This window comes from Micromys minutus (assembly GCF_963924665.1).
Source record: "Micromys minutus genome assembly, chromosome: 16".
In the NCBI taxonomy this organism is placed as follows: Eukaryota; Metazoa; Chordata; class Mammalia; order Rodentia; family Muridae; genus Micromys; species Micromys minutus.
The window spans coordinates 16,167,599-16,184,734 of NC_137985.1; the positions used below are offsets into that span (position 1 = coordinate 16,167,599).

The window sequence follows — 17,136 nt, forward strand, 5'->3', positions numbered from 1 at the left end:
ACCTCATTAAAGTGAAAACATTTTGTAAGGCAAGCGATTACACCAATAAGACAAATCAGTAACCTTCAGATTTGAAGAACACTTCACTAAGCCTACATCTGAAAGAAACCTAATATCCAAAACATATGAAGAACTCAAGAAGTTAAACTCCAAAACAACAAATAACCGAATTTTAAAATGGGGTAAAGAGTTCAACAGTGAATTTACAACAGAATAATATTGAATGACTGAGAAGTACTTAAACAAATGTTCAACATCCTTGTCATTGAAGAAATGCAAATCAAAACAATCCTGAGATTCCACCTCACAACAGTCACAATAGCTAAGATCAAAATTGCAGGTGACAACACAGGTAGGCAAGGATGTGGAGAAAGAAGAACACTCTTCCATTGCTGGTAGAATTGCAAATTGGTACAACCACTCTGGAAATCAATTTGAGGTTCCTCAGAAAATTAGAAGCAGTTCTACCTGAAGACACATCTATACCACTCTTAGGTATATACTCAAAAATGTCCCTCAGAGACATGTGATCCACCATTTTTATAGTAGCCTTATTAGTAATATCCATAAGCAGGAAACAACCCAGATATCTTTCAACTAAATACTGAAAATAAAAATCTTAATGAGTTATATATATTCACACTTTATACTTTGCAAAACAATTTAGTTCAAGTTTCTACATATATACAACAGTAAGGTTGTAGGAGAGCTGAAAATGTGCTTCAGATCTGAGATTGTACAAGGTGACAAATATGAATCTATTTTTATATTTCTAAATACAGACAAGCAGTTAGACTCACACAATTTCTTGAAGATGCTTTCTTTTTTCCATTGTATAATTTTGGCTTCTTTGTCAAAGATCATGTGTTTCTAAATATGTGGTTTTATTTGAGAGACTCCAATTCTATTCCACTGATCAATGTGTCTGTCTCTGCACCAATACAATGCAGTTCTTATCAATATTCCTCTGTAGTAGAGCTTGAAGTTAGGGATGGTGATTCCCCCAGCCATTCTTTGATTGTTAAGAATTGTTTTTACTATTCTGGTTTGGGTTTTTTTCCCTTTCAAGATGAATTTTAGAATTGCTCTTTCCATGTCTTTGAAAAATAGGGATTTTTATGGAGATTGCATTGAATTTGTAGATTGCCTTTGGTAGGATGGCCATTTTTTGCTATGTTAATTTTGCCAATCCATGAACAGGGAGATCTCGCCATTTTCTGAAATCTTCTATTTCTTTCTTGAGGCTTGAAGTTATTTTCATACAAATATTTTACTTGTTTGGTTAGAATTACCCCAAGATTTTTTTATTATTTGCGACTATTGTGAAGGGAGTTGTTTCCCTAGTTTCTTTCTTAGCCTGATTATCATTTATATAAATGAAGGCTACTGATTTTATATATGGTCACTTTGCTGAAGTTATTTATCAGCTGGAGAAGTTCTCTGGAGAATATTGGGGTTGCTTATGTATACTTTCATATCATCTGCAAATAGTGATAACTTTATTTCTTCTTTGTTAGTTTGTATCCCCTTGATCACTTTTTTTTGTCTTATAGTTCTATCTAGCACTTCAAGTACTTCAATGAATAATATGCACAGAGAGGGCATCCTTGTTTTGTCCCTAGTTTTAGTGGGATAGATTCAAGTATCTCTCCACTGAATTTGATATTGGCTGTTTGTATGCAGTAAATTGCCTTTATTATGTTTATGTATAGAAATTGAATTCCTGATCTCTCCAATACTTTTACCATGAAGGGGAGTTGCGATTTGTCAAATGCTTTTTCTGCACATAAAGAGAGGATCATGTGAGTTTTTTCTTTGAGTTTGTTTATATGGTAGATTATTTTAATGGATTGTTGTATATTGAACTAAACTGATCACGGGGTAAAGCCTACTTGATTGTCAAGAATGATAATTTTGATTTAGTCTTGGATTCAATTTGAAATAGTATTTTTCAATCTGAAAATTGAAAATTTTCAGAGTATTTTTACATCAATACTCATAAGTGAGATTAGTCTGAGGTTTTCTTTTTTAGTTGGGTCCTTGTGTGCTTTAGGTATCAAAGTAACCTTAGCTTCACAGAATAAATTAGGTAGACTTCCTTCTGTTTATATTTTCTAGAATAGTTTGAGAAATGTTGCTATTAGGTGTTCTTTGAAGGTCTGGTAGAATTCTGCACTAAATCCATATGATGCTGCCCCTTTTTTTCCTTCAGTTGGTTAGTTGGGAGGTTTTTAATGACTTCCATTTTCTTACACAATATAGGCTTGTTTAGATATTTTAAGTGCTCTTTATTTAACTTTGGTATGCAGTATCTGTCTAGAAAAACATTCATTTAATCTAGATTTTTCAGTTTTATTGAGTATAGGCTTTTCTAGTAAGATATGATGATTTTTTTTTAAATTTTTCCCTTTCTGTTATTATGACTCCCTTTTCATTTATGATTTTGCTATATTTTGTAACAAAATTATTTTACAAAATAAAGATAAATGTACAGATTTTAAGCATTTTTGCATAAAATTATACAATACATTTTTGTCAGTATTTTTTTCAGACTTGAAAATAATTTTTACATAAAACTGTATGAATATATTTGTTAGTCAGTACTTGATTTATTTAAAGGTTTGATAGTATGCATTGAAAACTTAATAGTTACAATGAGCATAAAGTACATGTAAAACAAAATGTAACATGGAAATAGTCAAAGTTTTCTTGTTGTATAAAGATTTTTTTGTTTTGTTTTGTTTTGTTTTCATTATTTCTTGGACTTCATACAGTCTGTGAGTTGTTTCTGGGGCAGTGCGAGACTCTGGGGTTAGCATCCCATTATCAGTGACTGCATATTATCTGTTCTTTGTGACTGGGTTATCTCACTCAGAATGATATTATCTAGATGCAGCCATTTTCTTAAGAATTTGGTCAAGTCATTTTTTCTGGTGGCTGAGTAGTATTCCATTGTGTAAATGTACCACAATTTTTGTATTCATTCATCTTCTGAAAGACATCTGGGTTCTTTCCAGCTTCTGGCTATTATAAATAGAGCTGCTATGAACATTGTGGTGCATATATCTATGTTGTGTACTAAGGTGTCTCTGGGGTATATGCCCAGAAGTGGAATAGCTGGGTCTTCAGGTAGTATCATGTCCAATTTTCTGAGGTATCGCCAGACTGATTTCCAGAGTGGTTTTATTAGTTTGCAACCCCACCAACAGTGGAGAAGGGTTCCTCTTTCTCTGCAACCTCACCAGCATATACTGTCATCTGAGTTTTGGACCTTGGCCAATCTGACTGGTGTGAGGTGGAATCTGAGGGTTGTTTTGATTTGCATTTCCCTGATGGCTAAGGATGTCGAGTACTTCCTCAGATATTTCTCAACCATTCGGGTTCGGTCTTCTCATTGTGTCCTGGATTTCCTGGACATTTTGGGTTAGGAGCTTTTTGTTTTTTGCATCTTCTCTGGCTGTTTTGTCTATGTTTACAATGTTGTCTTCTGCCCCCGAGATTCTCTCTTGAATTTCTTGTAATCTATTGGAAATGCCTGCTTCTGTGACTCCTGATTTCTTTTTTTGGTGTTCTACCTCTAGGGTTGTCTCTTTTAGTGTTGTCTTTATTGTGTCAATTTCCGTTTTAATTTCCCTCTTCCAATCCTTCATTTCTTTGGTTCTGTTTTCCTCTAGTTCTTTGAGTTCTTTGAGTGTTTTTCTTGTTTCCTCTTTAAAAGCTTCTGAATCTTTTTGCTTTTCCTCCCATTCATGTTTAAGTATCTCTATCAGCATCTTGAGGTATGATTTTAGGTCTTTGTCTTCTCTTTCTAGAGTGTTTGGAATTCCGATGTTTGCTGCTATAGGAGAGCTGGGTTCTGGTGTTGCCAGGTTGTCTTGGTTTCCTTGGGATATACTCTTTTGTTCTTGCCTTTCCCTTGTATCTTGTCTATGTCCCTGGATCTCCACTGGTCCAGGTGGCAGATGGGTCCAGCCATGATCTATGCCTCAGAGTCGCCGGGTGGGCACAGAGGTTCCAAAATTCTGTTCCTGGTCCCCGGATCAGGCAGGTCGGAGGGTGCGCCCTGTGTGCGCACTCAGCAGAGATCCCTTTGCTCCCCGGCCGCCCAGATCTCCCACTCACCAGTCTCTCAACCTTAGGAGCTGGCAGTTTGCGTGGCAGATGTGCGGGGCTCTGCTCCGCGCCCTGAAGTCGCCGCTGGGTGGAAACAGCAGTTCCAAAGTTCTCTTCCTGGTCCCTGGATCAGTCAGGTCGGAGGGTGCGCCCTGTGTGTGCACTCCGCAGAGATCTCTCTGCTCTCTGGCTGCCCAGATCCCCCACTCACCAGTTTTTCAACCTTAGGAGCTCAATTTAGCTATTTTGTATACTGCTTCTCGCCTCTTTAGTTTTTTTGGCTGGGGATTTATCTATTTTGCTTTCTATCTCAAAGAAACAGCTTTCGGTTTGTTGATTATTTTTACTGTTTTCTTTTTGTTTCTATTTGGTTGATTTCAGCCCTGAGTTTGACTATTTCCTGCAATCTACTCCTCTTTGGTATGTTTGCTTCTTTTTGTTCTACAGGTCCCAGGTGTGCTTTTAAGTTGCAAGTGTAAAATCTCTCTAGTTTTTTCACCAGGGCACTTACTGCTATAAATTTTTGTCTTGTCATTTCTTTCATTGTTCCTCATAAGTTTGAATATGATGTGTCAACATATTTATTAAATTACAGAATCTATTTAATTTCATCCTTTATTTCTTTCTTTGCCATGTAATCACTGAGTAGAGATTTGTTTAGTTTCCAAGTGTATGGAAGTTTCTGTTTATGCAGTTTTTGAGGACCAGTCTTTGGCGATGGTAATATGATATGATCCATGGGATTATTTATCATTTCTTGTATCAGATAACGTCTGTTTTACTAATTATATTGTTGATTTTGGAGAAAGTACTATGAGGTGCTGAGAAGTTATATTCTTTAGTTTTAGGGAGAAAATGTTCTGTAGTTATCTATTAAATTCTTTTGGTTTATAACCACTATTAGTTTCACCCTGTATCTGTTTAGTTTCTGTTTTAATAACCTGTCCATTGGAGAGGGTGGGATGTTGAAATCTTCACTTTTATTGTGTGTAATTAATGTGGTTTTTGCTTTTGTAAAGTTTTTTCTATGAATGTAGGTGCCCTCACATTTAGGGCATATATGTACAGAATTGAGACTTTCTCTTTGTGGATTTTCCTTTTGATGAATATGAAGTGTCTTTCCTCATCACACTTGATAACTTTTGGTTGAAAGTCTATGTTGTTAGATATTTGGATGGTAACTCCAGCTTGTTTCTTAGAACTACTTGCTTGAAAGGCCTTTTCCCATCCTTTTACTCTGAGATATTATCTGTCATTGCTATTGAGGTGTTTTTCTTCTATGCAGCAAAATGCTGGATCTTGTTTACATATCCAGTTTGTTAGTTTATGTCCTTTTATAGGTGTTGAATTCATTAATATTTAGGTATATTAAAGACAGATGCCCATTCTTGTTATATTTGTTTTTATAGGTAGCTTTATGTGCTTGTGGTTCTCTCTTTTTGGGTTTGTTGTGAGATGCTTAATGTCTTGTCTTTGGTACAGACACCTCTCTTGTGATGGAAGTTTCCTTTCAGGATCCTCTGTAGAGCTGTATTATTGGACCGATGCTGTTTGACTTTAGTTTTGTCCTGGAATATTTTGGTTTCTCTATCCACATTGATTCAGAGTTTGGCTTGATATAGTAGCCTTGGCAGGCATTTGTGTTCTCTTACTGTCTGTATGATGTCTGACCAGGCTCTTCTTGCTTTTAGTGTCTCTGTTGAGAAGTTTAGTGTAATTCTGATAGGTCTACCTTTATATGTTACTTGGCCCTTTTCTGTTGCAACTTTTAACATTCATTCTTTGCTCTGTGAATTTAATTTTTTTTAATATGTGAAGACAAGATTTTCTAATCTGGTCCCATTTGTTTGGTGTTCTATAGGCTTCTTGTACCTTTAAAGCCATCTCTATCTTTAGGTTGGGGAGGTATTCTTCTATGACTTTGTTGAAGATGATTTCATGTCCCTTGAGCTGGGAATCTTCATTTTCCTCTATTCCAAATATTCTTAGACTTGGTAATTTCACTGTGTCCTGAATTTCTTGAATGTTTTTATTAGGAGTTTTATACATTTTGTCTTTCCTTTGATGGTTGTGTCAATCTCTTCTATGGTATCTTGTTCACCTGAGATTCTTTATTCTATCTCTTGTATTCTGTTGGTGATGCTTACACCTGTAATTCCTGATCTATTTCCTACTTTTATCATCTCCAGATTTACATTCATTTGGGTTTTCTTTATTCCTTCTACTTCCATTTTTAGTTCTTGGACAGCTCTAGTAAATATCTTCACCTGTTTGATTGTGTTTTCCTGTTTTTCTTTAAGGGGTTTATTTGTTTTTTTTTTAAGGCTTCTAACTGTTTAACTGTGTTTTCATGCATTTCTTCCAGTGAATTGTTTATATCTACATACCTACAAACTCCTCCAACCTCTAAGGTTTCAGGAACATTGTAAAACAGGTGGTGGAGAAATTATAAAAGACACAAGAATTTGCTTTGAGATCAAATATTCTGAAGCTATTCCCACAAACTTTCACTAATATTGCCACCCAAATGTGAGCTGAACAAGGATGCCACCCATATCAAACTGATGGGAAGAAGCCTATGAACTCTGAACCCTACCCAAAAACTTAAACACAAGTGAGGAACGCTGATAGGGTTAGTATGGTAGGGTTAGTCCCAAACATGGAGGGGAAAACCAACTAGTTCTCTAATACAAAATAGAGAACATTTGAGAACATACTACAAATCAAATTATATAGAGACTTCACTGTCTTCCTATCTATTCAATATAATACTTGAAGTTGTAGATAGAGCAATACGACAACTAAAGGAGATCAAGGGAATACAAACTGCAAAGGAAAAATGTGGTGGGTTTCCCATATGCTGTTTGCTGGTGTTAAGTTTACTTCCTCAGGAGGGGCTCCCCTCTGACAGGCTCAGGTACTCAGGTAATACTATGTGAATCTTTTTGTCCTTCTTTACTGCTCAAGTAAAGGGCAGAGCCTGTGATTGTACAGGGGAAGTAAGAGACAAGAGGGGAAGTCTAAAAGAGAGGAAGAGAGAGAGGAGGAGAGAGAAGGGCGACAAGAAGATGGATCAGAACCACGTGGCCAGGAGAAACTGCAAGAATCAAGGGTATCACAGCTGGGAAATAGGTTGGTGTGGTGAGAGATGTACCCAATCTCTCTGGTAGCTTATAAATGTTAACTTGAAGGTGTGTTTTTATACAGGATTGCTGGGGATGAAAAGTTACAACAACTGGAGCACCAAAGGCTCGCCAAGAACCCAACTAACCGGAGATAAAAGTCCACTCTCACCCCCCCCCAAAAAGAACTGCAAACAAACAAACAAAAAACAGGTAGGGCTATACGCTAAAGCTTCAGCCATGCATAAATTAAACTCTGAGTTCATCTAAGGAACTACTGAGAAGCATTTGGAGGTTCCCAGAGTTTACACAAAAGACCAAGGACTCTGGGGCACTGTTACCTGTAGAACAAACAGTCCTTATGGCTGAGATTTGGCCGCTGCTGAAAAAAGTTATTATCCTTCTAAAGCCTTCTCACAGGCACAGTGGGCCTGAGCCTTCCTGTGTTAGTTTACCCCATATTCCTGAAGTCTAAACAGGTCTCAGATCACAGGACAGACCAGGCCACTCTATCAACTGAGACTTGGTGTGTGAACACAACATGCCACCAAAGCAGGCCACTCCAGAAGTAAGCTGCAGTGTACTGATTCAAACAGCAGAGGGAGACAAAGATACAAGCTCCCGATGAGGTACCAAGATAATTTTTTCATAAAGATGAGAAATAACTGCCCGGGTCTCTGCAGCTCTGAACTTGAGCCCTGAGCAAGCCTTGGGAACTAGTACCCAATCCTAGAACACCCAGAGAAAACCTGTCACCCAGGTGCTCTAATTCGCCCAGGATCACAGTATTACAGGGACACAGGATCACAGGAACACAGGTGTGCTAACAGGCCCAGGATCACAGAGGACATTCAACTCCCAGGAGATCAAACACACCCAGGAGCACTGAAGCTCTGACATGTACGGCTGAAGTTATGGGTTACTCATTGGTAAGTGATTTAGTCCCTGAGAGCTCAGGGGGCAGTGGGGTCTGGTTGATTGGTATTATTGTTCTTTTATGGGGTTTCGAACCCCTTCCTTTCCTTTAATCCTTTATGTAATTCCTTCCATGCTCAGTCCAGTGGTTGGCTTTGAGAATCCACCTCTGTATTAGTCAGATTCTGGCAAAGCTTCTCTGGAGACAGTTGTATGAATCTTACAAGCAAATTTAATTCTTTAAAGACATTTGTGCAAGGTGTAAAGATCGGTTAAAGAATTTTTGTTTTTTATTTGTGAAAGTGTAAGGCAATCACCGTTTTTATAAGTTACCTTGATCAATAACCAAATTGTAATTAAATCTTCATCCCTGCCATGTGAAGGATGGCATGATCGATTTTAAGTATTCCATAGCCAATAGGATTTACTGGCTAATTTTAGCTAAAGTTTGGGGTATAGCTTTTTTTGCACATGAACACACTTTATTTTATGATGTACTAACTTCAAGCAGGTCTTAATGGGGCAGCTGTGGTGGGATGCACCTGTCATCCCAGCATATGGAAAAGAAAGCAGGAAGATATCCTGCCCAAGACCAACCAGCCTGGACCACTACTTAAGTCAGCTCTTTACTACATTTCTTCTCAGACCCTCATACAGCATATTAGAGACCACTAGGCAACATAATTCCATTGGAACTATTCTCATCCTATTGTGAGTCCTGCCTCACTCTGTTCTCAACAGAGCCTACACATAGGAGAGTCTGCATGTCAGTTGTGGTTGCTGTGGTTAAGATGGGGAGGCTAAGGCATAGAAACATTAAATATGTTCCCCAGAGTCTCATCAGCTGAGTGGGAGTCCTGCAACTACAAGCCAGTGTCTGGACAAAGGTAACCCTGAAGGTGGACAGAGGGACCAATTTTCACCTTGATTCTCTTCAAGTTAACTGAAAAACAAAGGTATCAAAAACTAAGCTTTCAGCTACAGTGTAGTGAGAAAAAAAGTCGCAGGGCACTGTTGTGAAAACCCTAGAGGCTATGACATTGACCTCAAGCCCTGCAGTGTTTATGGCCATTTCCACCTGCTCTTAAGAATAGGCACAGCTGTCCTTTGAGAATATGGTCCTCATCTCTGGGATCTAGTGGTGCCTGACTGCTCACGGCTACGAATGAGGCATGCAAGGACGCCAGAATACACCAAGTGGCCTCCTACCCAACTCTCCCAAATGGGGCTGACTATGCTCTTATCAAGGAAGTCAATGGACTCCTCGCTTGCGCAGAAGTGGTTGGATGGGGCCTTCTTCTCACGGTCCTGCTCCACATCAGAGCCCCTGTGCACAAGAGTTTGTACTGGTGGGGGACCAAGGCATTTCAGACAGGGAGATCCTTTAGCCTGTGCCTCTGCTCAGAAGGGATTGCTCAGAAGGATCATGGGGGACGCTGTCGTGTCAAAATTGAGCGTCACCTTCTCCTATTTGTCTGTCTTGGAAGTGGCGGCGCCGGGGTTGCTAGAATCGAGCAGCATTTGGTACCGGCTATTGGGAGTGTAAGGTGTCCTGAACGGGAAGTAATTAAAACCTTCAAACTACTTCCGTATGTTCACATAAACTTCCATCTCTTGCATGGTGCTGTTGAAGATATTTTTAGTCTTTTTCACAGAAAAGGAGATTTCTTTAGACATGAGGTAGCAATTATTGACAGGAACCCAGGTTCTGTCCTGATGCCCAGAGAAACGGGCGTCAATCTGCCCGTCTTTGTCTCTCATAGCTTTCGCTGGCCAGAATGGAAACCTTTTCAGTTTTGCCCAGACCAAAGGGTGCAGATTGCTACAGGGCTCACAGAACCAGTTCTCTCATTTCTGTCAAGCTGCAAGGTGACATTCTGGACATACTTCAATTTCATTCATTTCGTGCTCACATATTTTGATGCCAACCTTTGCTTTTTGCGTCAACTGTGGTTTCCTCGATTATAAATAATACATTTGTGCAGGATCCACTTGGCGTCAGCCAGGAAGGCTTCTGTACAACCATACATCTTCTTCTTTGCATTCTTTACAAAGGTCCATGGAGTAGAAACTATATTCTGCATATTCGGTGTGTTGCTCCAATGGAACAGGCTTCTGGAATGCTTCCGTTTCTGACTGCTTCATTTTCTGAATGGCAAACTTGAGCATGGCCATGGCTTTGCTCTATGTCTCGATGAATTCTGCTACTGTAATCTTCTCACATTCAGGACAAAACCAGTCCCCTCTGGTTCCGATGTCAGTCTCAGACATTTAGCGTGATAAACCTGGGGACAGAGTTCTCAGCAAAGCACTTATTCTTCCCAGTGACAAACCCAGCAATAGAAGTCAGTCTGTCCGTCCTGTGGTACAACATCAACAGGGTCTGTGGCGAATGGCTGCTTCATATAGTAAAATGGACCATGCCTTAGTTCTGACTGCTGCGTATTGCCACTGTTCAGTAAGCCTGGTTTCTTTTTCTTTTTAATGGGGCTTGTGGATGAGTCTTGGGACGAATGGCCATTGGAGGAATGTGGAGGGCTAAAAAACTTCCGTTTCTGGACCATCTCTGTAGAACCAGGATCTTTGGAGCGAGTAGAGATATTCATTCTCTTCACCACCTCCTGCTCAAATTCTATTTCCTCTTCAGCTAAGCTTCCCGACATCTTCCATCTCTGTCTCCTGAGACTGTATAGCAACTATAGACATTTTTTTATGTTTAAGCCAGTTTCAAGGCTATTTCCTTGTGGAAGGACAGTTAGCAATTCATTTTAACTGTCCTGTTTTGCCTTCTGGAATTTTTCTTTTCTGTCTGTAGCCAAGATCTTCAGGGTGTCTCTCTTATCATATCTTACCCTTTAAAATAAGTCCACAGCCTTTTCTATTTTCTTGTCAATACAATTGTAGAGATTCTCTCTCAAAATACATTTCCTTGGTATAGCAACATGAAATTTATTGGTTCAATTTGGCAACTTCATTTTTCTGAAGACCTGCTATTCCCTGACCACTCTCCAGGGGATTATTAACATTATTAGTGGAGAAGGGGATCTGAGTAGCCAGGGGGCAGAGATATCTCTGCTGAGCATGCTCAGAAAGCAGGCTCTTGCCCTGCCTGATCCAGGGACAAGGAACAGAGCATTGGACCTCTGTTCCCACCCGGTGGCTTTGGGGCACAGAACAGGGCTTGACCCATCTGCTTCCTGGACCAGCAGTTCCCAGAGATAAAGTCCTGGTGAGAAGGGGATCCGAGTAGCCAGGGTACAGAGAGATATCTGCCAAGCACGCACGGAAAGCCCGCCCCTGCTCAACCTATCAAGGGACCAGGAACCCAGCATTGGAAACTCTGTTCCCACCCTGTGGCTTTAGGACACAGAATAGGGTTAAGACCATCCTCCACCTGGACCAGCAGAGATCCAGGGCCACAGGCCAGGTACAAAGGAAAGGCGAGAACATATCACTGACAACAAGATGGCAAGAGGAAAGCGAAAGAGCGTACTCCAGGGAAACCAAGACACCTTGCAACACTAAATCCCAGCTCTCCAATCACAGCAAAGAGCGGAATGCAAAACACTCCAGGAAAAGAAGAGTCAGACATGAAATCCTACCTCAAGATGATGATAGAGATCCTTAAACAAGAACGGGGGGGAAAGAATAAGGAATTAGAAGTTTTAAAAGAAGATTCAAAAAATCACTAAAGGAACTCAAAGAACTAGAAGAGAACAGAGCCAAAGAGATGAAGGAATGGAAGAAGGAATTTAAAACAAAAATAGACACAATACAGAAAACACTAAAAGAGACAACCCTAGAAGTAGAAATCCTAAAAATAAAAATCAGGAGTCACAGATGCAAGCATTTCCAAAAAACTACAAGAGATGGAAGAGAGAATCTCTGAGGTCAAAGACAACATGGAGAACATAGACAAAACAGTCAGAGAAGATGCAAAAACCAAAAAGCTCCTAACCCAAAATGTCCAGGAGATCCAGGACACAATGAGAAGACCAAACCTAAGGATAATAGGAATAGAAGAGGCAGAAGAATATCAACTAGGAGGCCCAGTAAATATCTTCAACAAAATTGTAGAAGAAAACTTCCCTACCCTTAAGAATGAGATGACCACGAGCATAAAAGAAGCCTTCAGAACTCCAAATAGGTTGGACCAGAAAAGAAATTCCTCCTGACACATAATAGTCAAAACACCAAGTGCCCAAAGCAAAGAAAGAATACTAAAAGTGGTAAGGGAAAAAGGTCAGGTAACATGTAAAAACAAACCAATCAGAATCACACGCAATATCTCAACAGAGACTATGAAAGCTAGAAGAGCCTGGACAGACATCATGAAGACCCTAAGAGAGCACAAGTGCCAGCCCAAGCTGCTATACCCAGCCAAACTATCAATCACCATAGATGGAGAGATGATGATATTTCAAGTCATATCTAAATTTATACAATAGCTGACAGAATACCCAGCACTACAACAAATTATAGGTGGAAAACCCAATACAATGAGAAGAACTACATCCTAGTAAAAACAAGAAAAATCCTAAGCAAAACAGTAAAATAAGAAAGAGGCACAGACACAACTCAACCTACAAAAGCAATAATAGCAGGAAACAACAACCACTATTCCTTGGTATCTATTAACATAAATGGACTCAACTCCCCTATAAAGAGACATAGGCTATCAGACTGGATAACTAAACAAAATCCAGCATTTTGCTGCATACAGGAAACTCATCTCAGAGACAAAGACAGACACTATCTCAGAGTAAAAGGTTGGAAAAAAACTTCCAAGCAAACAGCCCCAAGAAGCAAGCTGGAGTGGCTATTCTAATATTGAATAAAGTAAATTTCCAACCAAAAGTTATCAAAAAAAAGATAAGGAAGGACACTTTTTACTCATTTCAGGGGAAATCTGTCAGAAGGAATTCTCAATCCTTAACATATATGCTCCAAATACAAAAGCACCCACATTCATACAAGAAACCCTAGTAAAGCTCAAAATATATGTATTTCACCCTGCACAATAATAGTGAGAGACTTTAATACCACATTCTCACCAATGGAGAGATCATGGAAACAGAAACTGAACAAGAACACTGTAAAATTAATGGAGACTATTAACCAACTGGAATTAATAGATATCTACTGAACATATCATCCTAAAACAAAAGATGAGGATTGTATTGAATCTGTAGATTGCTTTTGGTAGGATGGTCATTTTTAAAATGTTGATCAATTCCAATCCAAGAGCATGGGAGATCTTTCCAGTTTCTGAGACTTTCCTCAATTTCCTTCTTTAGATTTGAAGTTCTTGTCATACAGGTCCTTCACTTGCTTATGTAGAGTCAAGGTATTTCATAGTTTTTGTGACTATTTTGAAGGGTGTCTTTTCCCTAATTTCTTTCTCCACATGTTTGTCCTTTGAATATAGGAAGGCTACGGATTTGTTTGAGTTAATTTTGTATCCAGCCACTTTGTTGAACATGTTTATCAGATTTAGGAGTTCTCTGGTGGAATTTGTGGCGTCACTTAAGTACACTATCATTTCATCTGCAAATAGTGATGTTTTTACTTCTTCCTTTCCAATTTGTATCCCCTTAATTTCCTTTTGCTGTCTAATTGCTCCAGCCAAGCCTTCCACTACAATGTTGAAGAGGTGGGGGGGGCAGCCTTGTCGAGTCCCTGAATTAGTGGGATTGCTTCAAGTTTCCCACAGTTAAGTTTGATGTTGGCTGTTGTTTCTTTTATTATGTTTAGGTATTGGCCTTGGATAACTTTTCTTTCCTGGACTTTTAACATGAAGTGGTGTTGGATTTTGTCAAATGCTTCTCTCAGCATCTAGTGAGATGACTATGTGGTTTTGCTCTTTGAGTTTGTTTATATGGTGGGTTAACTTGATGGATTTCCATATATTAAACAATTCCTGCATCCCAGGGATGAAGCATACTTGAGCATGGTGAATGATCATTTTGATGTGTCCTTGGATTTTGTTTTCAAGGATTTGGTTGAGTATTTTTGCATCAATGTGCATAAGTGAGATTGATCTCAAGTTCTCTTTCCTTGTAGGGTCTTTGTGTGGTTTAGGAGCGAGGGTTATTGTAGCCTCAAAAAAATGAGTTAGGTAGTATTCCATCTGATTCTATCTTGTGGAATAGTTTGGAGAGTATTGGTATTATGTCCGAAATAAATGTCTGATAAAATTCTGAACTGAGAGGCTGAGAAACTAGTGGGTGGGAGACCTGGGCTGCCGGGGAGCAGAGAGATCTCTGGGAATGCACACGGAAAGTGCAACCCTGCCTTGCCCTGCCCTGCCCTGCCTGATCCAGTGACCGGGAACAGAAATTTAGAACTTCTGTTTCCACCCAGCAGCGACTTCAGGACACAGAGCAGAGCCTGGCCTATCTGCCACCCAGAACGGCGGCTCATAGAGGCTGAGCAACTGGTGTGTGGGAGACTGGGCTGCCGGGGAGCAGAGAGATCTCTGCGGAGTGCACAAGGAAAGTGAACCCCATGCCTTGCCCTGGCCTGCCCTGCCTGAGCCAGCGACCAGGAAAAGAAAATAATCCCATGCATCCTCTCAGATCACCATGGTCTACGGCTGGTCTTTAACAACAACAAAGACAACAAAAAAACCCACATACACATGGAAACTAAACAGAGTTATGTAAAATGATAACAGGGTCAAAGAAGAAATAAAGAAACAAATGAAGGATTTTCTAGGATTCATTGAAAAGGAAAACACATGATACCCAAAACTATGGGATGCAATGAAAGCAGTACTGAAAGGAAAACTCATAGAGCTGAGGCTTCCAAAAAGAAACTAGAGAGAGCTTGCAAAAGCAACTTGACATTACAGCTAAAAACTCTAGAACAAAAGGAAGCAGATACACCAAAGAGGAGTAGACGGCAAGGAATAATCAAACTTGGGGCAGAAATAGACCAAATAGAAACAAAAAGAACCATTGAAAGAATCAACAAAATCCAGAGCTGGTTCTTTGAGAAAATCAACAAGATTGATAAACCTCTACCCAGACTAACTAGAGAACATAGAGAGAGTATACAAATTAACAACATCAGAAAGGAAAGTAGAAACATAACAACTGAATCTGAGGAAATTCAAGAAATCATCAGATCCTAATACAAAAGCCTATACCCCACAAACTTGGAAAATCTGAAGGAAATGGATGAATACCTAGACAGATACAAGATCCTAAAGTTAAACCAGGACCAGGTAAACTATCAAAATAATCCCATAACACCTAAAGAAATAGAAGAAGTCATCAAAAGCCTCCCAACCAAAAAAGCCCAAGTCCAGACAGGTTCAGTGCAGAATTTTATCAGACATTGATTGCGGACATAACACCAATACTTTCCAAATTATTTCAGAAGATAGAATCAGATGGAATACTACCTAACTCATTTTTTGAGGCTACAATAACCCTCTTTCCTAAACCACACTAAGACCCTACAAGGAAAGAGAACTTCAGACCAAACTCATTTATGGACATTGATGCAATAATACTCAACAAAATCCATGCAAATCGAATCCAAAAACACATCAAAACAATCATTCACCATGACCATATAGGCTTTATCCCTGGGATGCAAGGATGGTTTAATATAAGGAAATCCATCAATGTAATCGATCATATAAACAAATCAAAGTACAAAATCACATTGTCATCTCACTACATGCTGACAAAGCATTTGACAAAATTCAACACCCTTTCATGTTAAAAGTCCTGAGAAGAACAGAAACCCAAATCCATAACTAAAGATGATAAAAGCATCATACAGCAAACCAACACCCAACATCAAACTTAATGGTGGGAAACTTGAAGCAACCCCACTAAAATTAGGGACTCGACAAGGCTGCCCACTCTCCCCCTACCTATTCAACATAGTACTGGAAGTCCTGGCTGGAGCAACTAGACAGCAAAAGGAAGTCAAAGAGATACAAATTGGAAAAGAAGAAGTAAAAACATCACTCTTTGCAGATGACAAGATAGTGTACTTAAGTAACCCCACAAATTCCAACAGAGAACTCCTACAGATGATAAGCAATTTCAACAAATTGGCTAGACATAAAAGTACCTCAAATCAGTAGCCTTTCTATATTCAAAAGACAAACATGTGGAGAAAGAAATTAAGGAGAAGACACCCTTCAAAATAGTCACAAAAACTATGAAATACCTTGTTGTGATTCTAACTAAGCAAGTGAAGAACCTGTATGACAAGAATTTCAAACCTCTAAAAAAGGAAATTGAGGAAAATCTCAGAAAATGGAAAGATCTCCAATGTTCATGCATAATAAGTATCAACAATTTAAAAATGGCCATCCTACCAAAAGCAATCTACAGAGTCAATGCAATCCCCATCAAAATTCCAACTCAGTTCTTTACTGCTTTGGAAAGATCAACGCGCAATAACATCTGGAATAACAAAAGACCTAGAATGGAGAAGTCCATCCTCAACAACAAGAAAATGTCTGCGGGAATCACTATCCCTGATCTCAAGCTATATTACAAGGCAATTGTGCTGAAAACTGCACGGTACTGGTACAGAAATAGGCACATGGATCAATGGAATACAATAGAAGATCCAGAAATGAGCCCTCACGTATATGCTCACCTGATTTTTGAAAAAGGAGCTGTAAACATTCAATGATAAAAAGACAGCCTATTTACTAAATGGTGTTGGTCCAACTGGCACTCAGCATGCAGAAGAATGAAATTAGACCCTTTCTTATCTCCTTTGACAAAGGTCAAGTGTAAGTAAATCAAAGATCTCCACATTAAACCAGGTACAGTGAAACTGATAGAAAAGAAAGTAGGGAAAACCTTAGAACTCATAGGTACAGGAGAAAATAACCTTAATAGAACACCAATAGCTCAAGCTCTAAGGTCAAAGATTAACAAATGGGACTTAATGAGATTGCAGGGTTTCTGTAAGGCTAAGGGCATTGTCAAGAATTCAAACTGGCAGCAAA

At 39.2% G+C, this 17,136-nt stretch overlaps 1 pseudogene across 1 annotated transcript; it reads right to left on the reverse strand.

Annotated features, from left to right (window-relative positions):
• Nucleotides 1-9,309: 9,309 nt before the first annotated feature.
• On the reverse strand, nt 9,310-10,798 carry LOC308430798 (MYND-type zinc finger-containing chromatin reader ZMYND8-like; annotated as a pseudogene). The gene has a single exon. The product of its transcript is annotated as an MYND-type zinc finger-containing chromatin reader ZMYND8-like (transcript).
• Nucleotides 10,799-17,136: the final 6,338 nt, after the last annotated feature.